Genomic DNA, 13,727 nt, shown 5'->3' with positions numbered 1-13,727 from the left:
GGATCTTTCCGACCCTGGGATGGAACTGGGTCTCCTGCATTGCAGGCAGATTCTTTACCATCTGAGCCACCAGAGAAACCATACCTCTTTTGTTGTTTCCCTTCCTCTCAATGAACTCTGTAAAAGGCAGCAGATGGAGAGAATTATAGTGAATATATACCTATTCAGGTACTGCCAGTATCAAATCTGTTACCTGACTTGAGGAGAGAAAAATTATAAATCAGGGTGAGACTAGAGTTTAACTTTGTGTTAGAAAAAGTTTTGCAATATCTCAGACTGGCCACAAAACTTTAAGATCTGCCCAAGGTGACATCACAGGAGTGGAAAAGGGTGATTTGAGATAACCAACTGAAAGGCAGAGCTATTTATGTATCCACAATAAATTCAACCCATTTAATTAACCCATTGCACATATTTTAATATTTTTGTTTTTGTATTGCATTATTGGCAGCAAGGCTATTTAGAAATGATAGAGACTTTATACTTATTGTAACAGATCGTTTTTTCCTTGTGCTGGGGAAAAGAAAATCTGAGCTCTTGTTCAATTGAGGGCTAGTTTCAATTACATATTTTTATGCAGATTAAAAAATTCATAAAATATAATCATAATAATCATGAATTGCCCTTTTATATATTCTGGGAATTATATAAATATTTTAGATTATCATGTTTATATAACCTCACACAAATAATTGTTTTATTTTTATTTCTGCTACACAAGTGAGAGACCCAAAATTAACAAATTCTCTTAAATCACACAGGCATTAAATGACAGAAAGCAAGTTGAATCTGCATTAGCTTTACTTCAAATTAAGGGTCTTAACAGGTATAACACTTATTATTTTCTCTTATGTTTTAATAAATATATTTTTGTGGATACTTAAACAGCAGGAAAAAGGTTTTATGGCAGAGTATTCTGAAAGATGACCTCATTACTTTACAGAAGTGTAAGTACAGGGAAATCTCAACAACTATGCTCTGTATTTGTAAAAGAGATTAGATATAGTTTTCAGACAGATGGAGTTATCAGTTTATCAAGGAATGAAGAATATAATGAGGACATTTTTTGAAATATCTTATAAGCCTCACTTATTTTTTTTTTACATTTGTAAGAAATTTTTGAAACAGAGTAATAATTATACTATATGTAAATAGAAGCTAAAAGCAATCTTCAACACAAGACCACAGTATTTTAACCTCATAGCACTTTAAAATACCACTATTATATCCAGTAGTGGTGAAAACATTGTTTCCAAATGGTTAGCACACTTGAAAATAATTTTAAAAATTCAACTTTGTGTTATATTTAGGGAAATAAATTAAAAACACACCTTGATGTAAATTTTTAAGACAAAGAGGAAATAGGCCTTTGGGCAGATGGGTGAAGGTGTAAGCTAGATGGGAACAGTAAAGGAACACTTTAGGTTCACCTCAAAGGGAATGACATTTTTAAAGCAAATGGGTTTATAATGTGGTTAGTAATGTGCTAGGGAAAATAATACTGCAGTTATAAGAACAACCCCCAAGTCTCAGCAGCTTCACATTCACTCAAAGGATTCTTATTCAACAAATTCCAATGCAGTTGTTTCTTGATCTGGTGACGTTTTTTCTAGTGGTAACTCCATTGAGAGACCTTTTCTACTTCTGTAGTAAGAATGTGGGAAGCCCTCTATTGGAACCTCCACATAGAATAGAAAGATGAGGAGACAACACTGGTGGAAATAGTGAAAGTCTAAGGGACTAAGCATTGCATTATTTCTTCCATTAAAAAAAAAAAAAAGATGAGGTTACTAAAACAAAGAGAATATAGCAATAGTTTAAATTTGAATAAAATCATATCAATAATTACATGTATGTGAACTACCATGGTAGAAGAAGTGGAAATTGATTCAGTTCAGTTCAGTCACTCAGTTGTGACCAACTCTTTGCGACCCCATGAACCGCAGCATGCCAGGCCTCTCTGTCCATCACCATATCCCAGAGTCCACCCAAACCCTCCATTGATTCGGTGATGCAACCCAACCATCTCATCCTCTGTCATTCCCTTCTCCTGCCCTCAATCTTTCCCAGCATCAGGGTCTTTTACAATGAGTCAGCTCATCTCATCAGGTGGCCAAAGTATTGGAGTTTCAGCTTCAATATCAGTCCTTCCAATGAACACCCAGGACTGATCTCCTTTAGAATGGACTGGTTGGATCTCCTTGCAGTCCAGAGAACTCTCAAGAGTCTTCTCCAACACCACAGTTCAAAAGTATCAATTCTTCTGTGATCTGCTTTCTTAATAGTCCAACTCTCACATCCATACATGACCACTGGAAAAACCATAGCCTTGACTAGATGGACCTTTGTTGGCAAAGTTATGTCTCTGCTTTTTAATATGCTGTCTAAGTTGGTTATATCTTTCTTTCCAAGGAGTAAGCGTCTTTTCATTTCATGGCTGCAATCACCATCTGCAGTGATTTTGAAGCCCAGCAAAATAAAGTCGGCCACTGTTTCCACTGTTTCCCCATCTATTTGCCATGAAGTCATGGGACCAGATGCCATGATCTTAGTTTTCTGAATGTTGAGCATAAAGCCAAATTTTTCGCTCTCCTCTTTCACTTTCATCAAGAGGTTCTTTAGTTCTTCTTCACATTTTGCCCTAAGGGTGGTGTCATCTGCATATCTGAGATTATTGATATTTCTCCTGGCAATCTTGATTCCAGCTTGTGTTTCATCCAGCCCAGTGTTTCTCATGATGCACTCTGCCTACAAGTTAAATAAGCAGGGTGACAATATACAGCCTTGACATACTCCTTTTCCTATTTGGATCCAGTCTCTTGTTCCAGTTCCAGTTCTAACTGTTGCTTCCTGACCTGCATACAAATTCTCAAGAGGCAGGTCAGGTGGTCTGGTATTCCCATCTCTTTCAGAATTTTCCACAGTTTATTGTGATCCACACAGTCAAAGGCTTTGGCATAGTCAATAAAGCAGAAATAGATTTTTTTCTGGAACTCTCTTGCTTTTTTGATGATCCAGCGGATGTTCGCAATTTGATCTCTGCTTCCTCTGGCATTTCTAAAATCAGCTTGAACATGTGGAAGTTCATGGTTCACATATTGCTGAAGCCTGACTTGGAGAATTTTAAGCATTACTTTACTAGTGTGTGAGATGAGTGCAATTGTGCGGTAGTTGGAGCATTCTTTAGCATTGCCTTTCTTTGGGATTGGAATGAAAATTGACCTTTTCCAGTCCTGTGACCACTGCTGAGTTTTCCAAATTTGCTGGCATATTGAGTGCAACAGTTTCACAGCATCATCTTTCAGGATTTTAAATAGCTCAACTTGAATTCCAGAGAAGGCAATGGCACCGCATTTCAGTACTCTTGCCTGGAAAATCCCATGGACGGAGGAGCCTGGTGGGCTGCAGTCCATGGGATCGCTAAGAGTCAGACATGACTAAGTGACTTCACTTTCACTTTTTATGTTCCTGCATTGGAGAAGGAAATGGCAACCCACTCTAGTGTTCTTGCCTGGAGAATCCCAGGCATGAGGGAGCCTAGTAGGCTGCCATCTATGGGGTCACACAGAGTTGGACACAACTGATGTGACTTAGCAGCAGCAGCAGCAGCAACTGGAATTCTGTCATCTCCACTAGCTTTGTTCATAGTGATGCTTCCTAAGGCCCACTTGACTTCACATTCCAGGATGTCTGGCTCTAGGTGCGTGATCACACCATCATGATTATCTGGGTCATGATCTTTTTTGTACAGTTCTTCTGTGTATTCTTGCCACCTCTTCTTAATATCTTCTGCTTCTGTTAGGTCCCTACTATTTCTGTCCTTTATTAAGCCCATCTTTGCATAAAATGTTCCCTTGGTATCTCTAATTTTCTTGAAAAGATCTCTAGAGTTCCCATTCCATATTTTCCCTCTATTTCTTTGCACTGATCACTGAGGAAGGCTTTCTTATCTCTCCCTGCTGTTCTTTGGAACTCTGCATTCAAATGGGTATATCTTTCCATTTCCTTTTTGCTTCCCTTCTTTTCACAGCTATTTGTAAGCCCTCCTCAGACAGCCATTTTGCTTTTTTGCATTTCTTTTTATTGGGGATGGTCTTAACTCCTGTCTCCTGTACAATGTCACATACCTTCGTCCATAGTTCAGCAGGCACACTGTCTATCAGATCTAGTTCCATAAACCTATTTCTCACTTCCACTGGAAGTTGATTAACAGAATAAAAAACTAACTTGATGTTACCTGCTACTTATCTAAAGATTTACACACTGACTACAAACACACAGAGAGATTGGGAGTAAAGCAATAAAATAAAATTTATCAAATTATAATCATAAGGATACTAGGATGGAAATATTAACGTCAGAAAAAGTGAATTTCAAGAAAATAAATATTACCAGAAGAGAGAGGAACAGTTTATATTTACAAAAGAGTTATTTTCCTGGGAACTATTACCAATGAAAATGTACATTTATTTAATAGTAGGGCTAAAAACACAAGAAGCAAATCTAACAGATTTGACTCATATTAGCAGTTGGAGACTTCATCATTCTTCTATGTAACTGGCAAAATGTGTAGACAAAAAGTGAAAATATATATTTAGTATTTAATTTGAACTAATTGACAGTTTTTATCACTCCAGCTAAAACTACAGAAGATATTCTGTAAATGTAATGTGCTACTGCAAATGTGATGTTCTCCTCAAAAATTATATGAGAGACTTTCAAACAATTATTCATTAAATTTTAAAAATGTAGTATTTAACCACAGCAGAATTAAATTAGAAATCATTGACATGAAGAAATCTGGGGGGGGGAAAAAACAAATTAGAAAAATCTGAATAATAAATGGTCAAAGAGGAAATCACAGAGGAAATTAAAAATCTGTCAAATTGAATGACAATAGAAAGAAAAATTCAAAGTTAGTGCAATATAAACCAGTGTTAAGGAGGATACTATAGCTTTAACTGCTCATATAAAAATATTTTTTCAAAATAAATGAATAAGTTTCTATCTATAGAGAGTAGGAAAAACAAAGTAAACTAAACCTGAAGTAATTAGAAGGGAAGCTATACTAATTGACATAAAGAAATTATAATAAATGAAATTAAAATGAATAAATATAGAGAGAAATTAGGTCAAAACTGATTATTTGAAAACTAATAGAATCTGTAAGCATATAGAGAGGCTGAACAATTTTCAAAAAGTAAAGCAAGTGTAAGTAATACCAGAAATGTGAAAAAGAACATACTCCTACATGTCTTATAAACTCTTAAAGGAAAGTAGAATAAAAATAGACCAAATCAACACACAAAACACTAAACAATCTGAGTTGCTCAAATCTATTTTAAGAAACGATTCTGTATTCAGAAATTTTGAATTGGAATATCAGTAAATAAAAAAAAAAAAAAATTAGACCTGTATAGCTTCACTGATGATTCTATTAAACATTTAAGAAAGAAAAAAGTATCAATATTACAGAAACTCTTTTTAAAATAAAGACTAAACTCTTCTCACCTCATTTTATAAGATTTAACCTAGGATAATGATATCAAATCGAAGAAGGCAATGGTACCCCACTCCAGCACTCTTGCCTGGAAAATCCCATGGACGGAGGAGCCTGGTGGGCTGCAGTCCATGGGGTCGCTGAGAGTCGGACTGACTGAGAGATTTCACTTTCACTTTTCACTTTCATGCATTGGAGAAGGAAATGGCAACCCACTCCAGTGTTCTTGCCTGGAGAATCCCAGTGACGGGGGAGCCTCATCATGGGCTGCCGTCTATGGGGTCATACAGAGTCGGACACACCTGAAGTGACTTAGCAGCAGCAGCAATGATATCAAAATCTGAAGAATAAATTATAAGACCAGAAAATTACATGCAAAAAAGAATATTATATAACTCCTTGGAAAAATTCTTAACAAAATATTAGAAAATTTAATACAGAAATATATTAAAAGTATAATGCACCACAAGCAAATGGAGTTTATATCAGGAAATCAAGTTGATTTAATGCTTGACATTAATAAAGCTGAACATTATAAACAGAATAAAAATGAAAAATTATATATTTCAATAGTTTAAGAAAAATCGTATGAGAAAATTCAACATCCGTGCATGCTTGAAAAACTCAAAATATGAATAGAAAAATGTCAATTAGCAGACATATTAAAAATATCTCATGTTAATTAATAAGTCAGTGGGAAAGAACAGAAAGTTTTGAAATATATCTACATGAGTGGTCAATTTATTTGCAACAAAAGTACCAAGAAGATTGAATGGGTAAAAAAAAGTATTTTCAACAGGTAGACTTTGGCCACCTGATGCAAAGAGCTAACTCATTTGAAAAAACCCTGATGCTGGGAAGGACTGAAGGTGGGAGGAGAAGGGTATGACGGAGGATGAGATGGTTGGATGGCATCACCGACTCAATGGACATGAGTCTGAGTAAACTCCAGGAGTTGGTGATGGACAGGGAGGCCTGGTGTGCTGCAGCCCATGGGGTTGCAAAGAGTCGGACATGACTGAGTGACTGAACTGAATTCAGTGTTGGACTAAATTGATAAACATAATAGAAAAAGAGTGAGCTTTGACTCCTATCTCACACAATCATCAAAAATTAAATCAAGATTAAAGACAAATACAAAGCTTAAGATTTTAGCTTTAGTATATAGGAGAGAGCTTTTTGGGTAGAGCTAGTGGTAAAGAATCTGCCTGCCAAGGCAGGAGACATATGACACTCGAGTTCAATCTCTGAGTGGGGAAGATCCTCTGCAAGAGGGAATGGCAACCCACTCTAGAGTTCTTACTTGGACAATCCCATGGACAGAGGAGCTGGGGGGGGGGCTGTAGTCTATAGGGTTGCCAAGAGTTGGACACTACTGAAGTGACTTAGCAGACACAAATATAGGAGAAAACCTGCACAACTTTGGGGTAAGCAAAGATTTCATAGACAGAACTAACTGAATAAGCAGTGCTAAATTAGAATTATTTAAATAAATGTTCACTCATGAAAATATACCACTAAGAACTTGCTAAAGGTAAATATAGATAGTGAAAACATATTTTCTATGCATATAATATGTTAATTTTTAGAATATATAAAATTAATTAAAAGTCAGTAATAGATAATCCAATGTAAAATGTTTATTTGAACTGATATTTTTATAGTCATTAAGAATATGAAAAAGAACTCAGCAGCATCATTATCCATAAAAAGCAAATTAAAACCATAATAAGATATTATTTCATATCCACTAGCCTGTGTTTAACAATATCAAATATTGTGAAGGATATATACGGAACTCTTCTACTTTACTAGGGACAGTGTAAAATGATACATTTTTTGGGAAAATTATTTGGAAGTTTTGTATAAATTTAAAAATCCAACTACCCTATGACCCCAAATTTTCACTTCTATATATTTGCACAAAACATATAAAAACATTCCTACAATAATACTTGCACAAAAATGTTCTTTTTTCATAAGCGCTTCAGACTGTAAATAACCCAAACACCTATCTATTTCAATTAAATTGTATTCATAAAATGGTATTTTCCTTGGCAATAAAAACAAAAGAAGCTAATAAATACAGCAACATGGATGGATCTCAAAAATATTATTGTTTAAGATTCTACATACAGGTAAGCTCATACTGTATTTGTCTTTGACTCATTTCACTTAGCATAATGCCTTCAAGTTTCATCCATGTTGTTGCAAAAGGCAAGATTTCCTTCTTTTTTAAGGCTGAATAATATTCTATTCTATTTTCTATTTTCTTAATCCATTTATCCACCAAAGGACATATGTTGCTTCTATGTCTTGCCTACTGTAAATAAAGCTGCAAGAAAAATGAGAGTGTATTTCATGTGTGTGTTTTTGTTTCCTTCAGATACATATCCAGGTGTAGAACTGTTGGATCATATGGTAGATCTAGTTTTTAATTTCTAGAGGATCCTCTACCCTGTATTCCAGCACCAATTTACATTCACACCCATACATTCACAAGGGTTCCATTTTCCCCCTATCTTCACCAACACTTGTTAGTTTTTTGTTTTGCTTACATTGATAACAATTTAATTAACAATAAAGTCAAGAAAAGAAATTTTATTGATATTTGAGCCAAACTGAGGGTTATGACCTGGGAAGCAGATTCTGAGAAAGTTCTGAGAACTGTTCCACCTGTTAGAAGTCTTAAGCACAGTCATATACATTTTTGAGACCAAGGACTGTACTTCAGAATGGAAAAACAGTATTTTACAGGAAATTCACCAAGGCTGTGTAGTCCAGGTAAGACATGTGCAGAGCCAGCAGCAAGGCACCATGACAACGTACAGAGCTGGGAAAGAACATTATTTGTTTGAGAAGTTACATTGCTATCATTAAAAGAAAGAAAAAAAAAAAAGATAATGTTTATGTTGTGCAGGCACTCCCATCTTCAGGAGCTCTGGTTAATGTGTAATGCAGATGTGCTCTACACATTACAGAGGGAAGGAGGAGATGCAAACAAACACACCAAAAGGATTTAATGTTTGATTTTTTGCCTTGTCTTAAAATATAAAATTTGTTTCATCACCTGTATGTGAAATCTAAAGCACTAAAACCTCTGAACTCATAGATATAGAGAACAGGTTGGTGGGAGGTGGAGAATGAACATTGGTGAAGGCAGCAAAATGGTACAAGCTTCCAGTCATAACATAAGTCCTGGGACTGTAATATACAGCATAACGACTATAGTTAATCATGAGTGTGCATACATATATGTTTAATCATGTCTGATTCTTTGAGACCCCATGGACTGTAGCCTGCTCGGCTTCTCTGTCCATGGAATTTTCCACACATGAATACTGGTGTAGTTTGCCATATCTTACTCCAGGGGATCTTCCCGACCCAGCGATTGAACCCACATCTTTTGCATCTCCTTCATTGGTAGTCAGATTATTTACCACTGCACCACCTGGGGAGCCCATAGAGTTACTAATACTATATTGTATAGTTGACGTTTCCCATGAGAGTAGATCTTGTAAGTTCTTGTTATGGGGGGAAAAATGCAACTATGTGTAGTGATGGATATTAACTAAACATATTGTGATAATCATTTTGTAACACATACAAATTTCAAATCATTAGCTTTACATCTGAAACCAAAATAATGTTTAATGTTACTTATACCTCAATTTAAAAAAAAAACATGATTTTGGCAAAAGAATCTAGCTAAAAATGAGTTTATATTTATGACTGTACTTATATGAAGCTAAAGAACAGACAAAAGAATTATATGGTGAATGAAATCAGCATTTTGTTTCTTATATGATGAGAACTGAATAGAAAGAGGTTTATTTTCAGGAGTAAATGAACCATGGTTAGAAATACAGGGAAAAGGGAGTGCAGGAGAGAGGTAATAAAGTATATTTTTCAAGCAGAATCATGTCAGTGTAACAGAGCACAACCCTATGATCCTTGTCCCCCATGTTCTTTGCCTGCCTTTTGGCTGTGGAAAAGCTTTAGCCAAATAAGTTTAAACAGAGAAGTGAGAACATGCCAAAACAAAGGAAAACAGTCAAAGAAGACAAAATAATAATAGTTTAGTCATTAAGCATAGTCATGGACCCTTAGTTCCTTCTCAGGGGCTATAGATAATATTCTGAACCATACCCTGTGAGCTATCTTAAGCTACTGAAACTCCCACCAGGTGGAGAAGTTAACTATGTGATGACCAGACTGTAACCATGCATAAGCTGCCACAATTCTAAGAATTGGCCTCAAGAAATGGAAACCAGCTGACCCTGGAACTGAAGATGTTGTCACTGTTGTTTGGTCACTAAGCAGTATCCGACTCTTTTTTGTGACTCCATGGACTGTAGCCCACCAGACTTCTCCTTCTGTGGGACTCCCCAGGCAAGAATACTGAAGCGGGCTGCCATTTTCTTTTCTAGCAGATTTTCCCAACCTAAAAATTGAATCTGCATCTCCTGCATTGGCAGGCAGATTCTTTAAAATTGAGCCACCAGGGAAACCCAGGAACTGAAGATTAATTGTACTTAAAAGAATCAGAATGATGCTAGTCAGACCATCAATGACCAATGTCAAAATGACTATCGAAGCCAACTGTACGGTTCCTACAAGTATGCCCTTCCTTCAACCTATAAAATTTCTAGCCCATTAATTTTCAGTGGGGAGGAGTTGGCTTTTGGACAGGAGTCTGCCCTACCTCCTGGTTGCCAACATCCAAAATAAAGCAAACTTTCCTTTCCACCAAGCTGGGCTCTTTATTGGCTTTTGAGTGGTGAGCAGCTATACCCCACTTACAGTTACAGAACTATCAACACCTACTCCCCAAGCCCCAGACACTGATATCCAGAATTGAAGGTTATGTCTACTAGAAAGCAAAGACATGACTTACTTATTACTCCCTGTTTATTAATTTATTGATTTGTTTGTAAAAATAAATCATAGTAGAGAAAAGATATATTGAAACTGATACATTGCTCAGCCAAAAGGTATCATGAGTGACTATTGGTGTATCAAACCTAGAAAACAACCAGCAGAGACTGAGGCAGAATAAGGGAGTGTTTGAAGACTTTTTCCTTCTGGAGAAGTGCTTAGTCACTCAGTCAGGCATAACTCTTTGTGACCCCATGGACTGTAGCCCACCAGGTTCCTCTGTCCATGGGGATTCTCCAGGCTAGAATACTGGAGTGGGTTGCCATGCTCTCCTCCAGGGGATCTTCCCAACCCGGGGATTGAAACCAGGTCTCCCACACTGCACACAGATTCTTTACCATCTGAAGCACCAGGGAAATGACATTAATCAATACCCGTCAGGTATGATCTGGTGGGGTTCAGTTTCTGGGAAAAGATCATTAAAAGCAAGATCTCCTATAAATCAACTGTTTTTCAATAAAAGTTTAAAAATAAAACAAACAAACAAAAAAAACCCAGAATCTTTTCCCAATCCAAAAAAACTTCTCCACAAATGTAGAAGAGAAAAAAAAGTTGATTATTGAATATGCCTTGAACTGAAATGTGATATGTATCAGAGGAAATGCATTAAGAGATTGCAAAGAGACAAAAAGAAATTCTGCCCTTTAATACAGCCATGAAGATATTACCCATTACATATATGTTCTCAAGTGAGAGGACTTCACAGCACTATTTGTCACAAATGGCATTGACTCAATGGACATGAGTTTGAGCAAATTCTGGGAGATAGTAAAGGACAGAGAAGCCTGGCATGCTGTAGCCCATGGGATCGCAAAGAGTCGGGCTCAGCTGAGCAACTGAACAAGAACAACAAATTCTGTGGACTATTGTAGCAATCATCTGGGTTAGTGAATTGGCTTTATCCACAGGAAAGATGTACTTTTGCAACTTCAAGCAAGGCATCTACAGAGATTAGGCTTCTGCCTGCCCAGGTGAACTGGGAGATAAAGGCTTTATTTTTCCTGATGATAACATTTAAAAGAGATAGATAATTTGGGGTAGTGAAGATGGTAAGAGGTTTATTTAGCTTTTTAAAAGTTTACATTCATTTCAAAGAGATAGACAAAAAAAATTATAACTACAAATTTTCTAATGTAAATGATTTAAGAAAAAGGTTGTTGTTGTTCTGTCGCTGTCATGTCCATCTCTTTGCAACTCCAGAGTCAGGCAGGCTTCCCTGTCCTTCACTATCTCCCGGAGTTTGCTCAAACTCACGTCCATTGAGTGGATGATGAAGAGAGGCGAACTAATATTCTTTCCCTTATTTTCAACAGGGAAAACTTTTATTTTAAATTTAAATTTTACCTTACACAGACTCCTTTTTTCCCCTCTATCTAACTTTTCATTTTTTAAAAAATATTGCTGCTGCTGCTGCTGCTAAGTCGCTTCAGTCGTGTCCGACTCTGTGAGACCCCATAGATGGCAGCCCACCAGGCTCCCCCGTCCCTGGGATTCTCCAGGCAAGAACACTGGAATGGGTTGCCATTTCCTTTGGTAGGTAGTGCTCTAATTGAAATTTAAAATTTAGCATGTTATATTTTCTCATTAGTTACTCAATAACTCAACACACTTAATATAAACACTTCAAAATCTTTAACATGCCCAACAAGACCGCATTTTTGTCTTTGCCTGTATTTGCAGTCTTAGCTCACTGCACTTTTTCCTTATCTCACTACTTTCAGTCATGTTAATTAAATTAAAATTTGTAATTCATAAAATTTTACAAGTTATATCTCTCCCCACTCTTTTGCTCTATGGAATTTCCTTTTCCCTGCTCCTCATCTGGCGAGCTCATGTTCATCCTGAAGCCTAGCTTTCTCTGATTCCAATAACTTAGATCACTCTTCTATACTTTTTCAAGTCACCTTATGTTTCCTGGCCTTCCCTTATGGCTCAGCTGGTAAAGGATCCGCCTGCAATGTGGGAGACCTGGGTTTAATCTCTGGGTTGGGATGATCCCCTGGAGAAGGGAAAGGCTTCCCGCTCCAGTATTCTGGCCTAGAGCATTCCATGGACTGGATAGTCCATGGGGTCACAGAGAGTTAGACATGACTGAGCAACTTTCACTTTCACTTATGTTTTTCTTACTTTATACTCATTACCCAGAAGAGTTCTTGGATTATTGTGGGTTTCAATTAATATTTACTTAATGTAAAAGCTTTAGAATCAAATGGTCATAGTAATTATAGCTCTATTCAAAAATCTTAAACCCTCAGGAGTTGAAAACCAGAAAAAAAAGGTGCAATCTATCAAAACCCATTTTAATCATTAACTACTTTGATTTAGCATCTGTCTACACTTGTCTGTAACATCAAAACTTGAATAATTTATTATCTAATAATAAAAGCATATGAAATGTAAGCTATTAATTAAAATTTAATATGCAACTTGAAATAGTTAAGCAGTTAATTGCATACATCTCATTGGGGGCATCAAAATTATTTTACTAGACTTATAGCATCAGTCAGGAGGAGAAGGGGACGACAGAGGATGAGATGGCTGGATGGCATCACTGACTCGATGGACATGAGTCTGAGTGAACTCCGGGAGTTGGTGATGGACAGGGAGGCCTGGCATGCTGCGATTCATGGGGTCGCAAAGAGTTGGACACGACTGAGCGACTGATCTGATCTGATCTGATAGCATCAGTCATTAGATCAGTCTATAGCTATTTAAAATTGCTCTGCCATTGGGTTTTATTCAGGTAAAATTGTCAAGTTTTCAAATTTCACAAAACTCTCCTCAACATTCTGAAACAGATGGAACTTCAAATAAGCAACAATGGAGTTTCAGTAGCATAAAGCAAAGCTTGGAATGCAGCAAGGATGTAAGAAAAATAATATCCAAATCAGTGTCACCTCACAGTAACAGTCTATCCTTCTCCCAGTGACCAATAAAATAGTTCAGTAAAAATCCTTGCCATTAAGGAAAGAAATAGACAGAACTCTGAAATACAAGAAAAAACAAAACTAAAAACAGTTAATATGTTTGAGTAATTACTATTTGACAAACAGTGTGACCTAGATAAAGAAACAGAGGGAGAAAAGTTTTAAAGTTTTTGTTCATCCCTATTTGTAGGATAGAATAAAAAATAGAAGTTAAAAGTTAGTTATATAAATAATCATATAAATAGTCTTTAAATAGAAGTTAAAATTTAGTTATATAAATAATCTTAGTGAAAAATTCTTTCAAAATCTATCCTACTCCCTATTAAGGGATTATCATTTCTGCCCAGCAAATACTTATTTGT

The sequence above is a fragment of the Bubalus bubalis genome, chromosome 19 (assembly GCF_019923935.1).
Source record: "Bubalus bubalis isolate 160015118507 breed Murrah chromosome 19, NDDB_SH_1, whole genome shotgun sequence".
Lineage (NCBI taxonomy): Eukaryota > Metazoa > Chordata > Mammalia > Artiodactyla > Bovidae > Bubalus > Bubalus bubalis.
The sequence above is the reverse complement of the archived record's forward strand: the minus strand, read 5'-3'. Positions refer to the sequence as shown.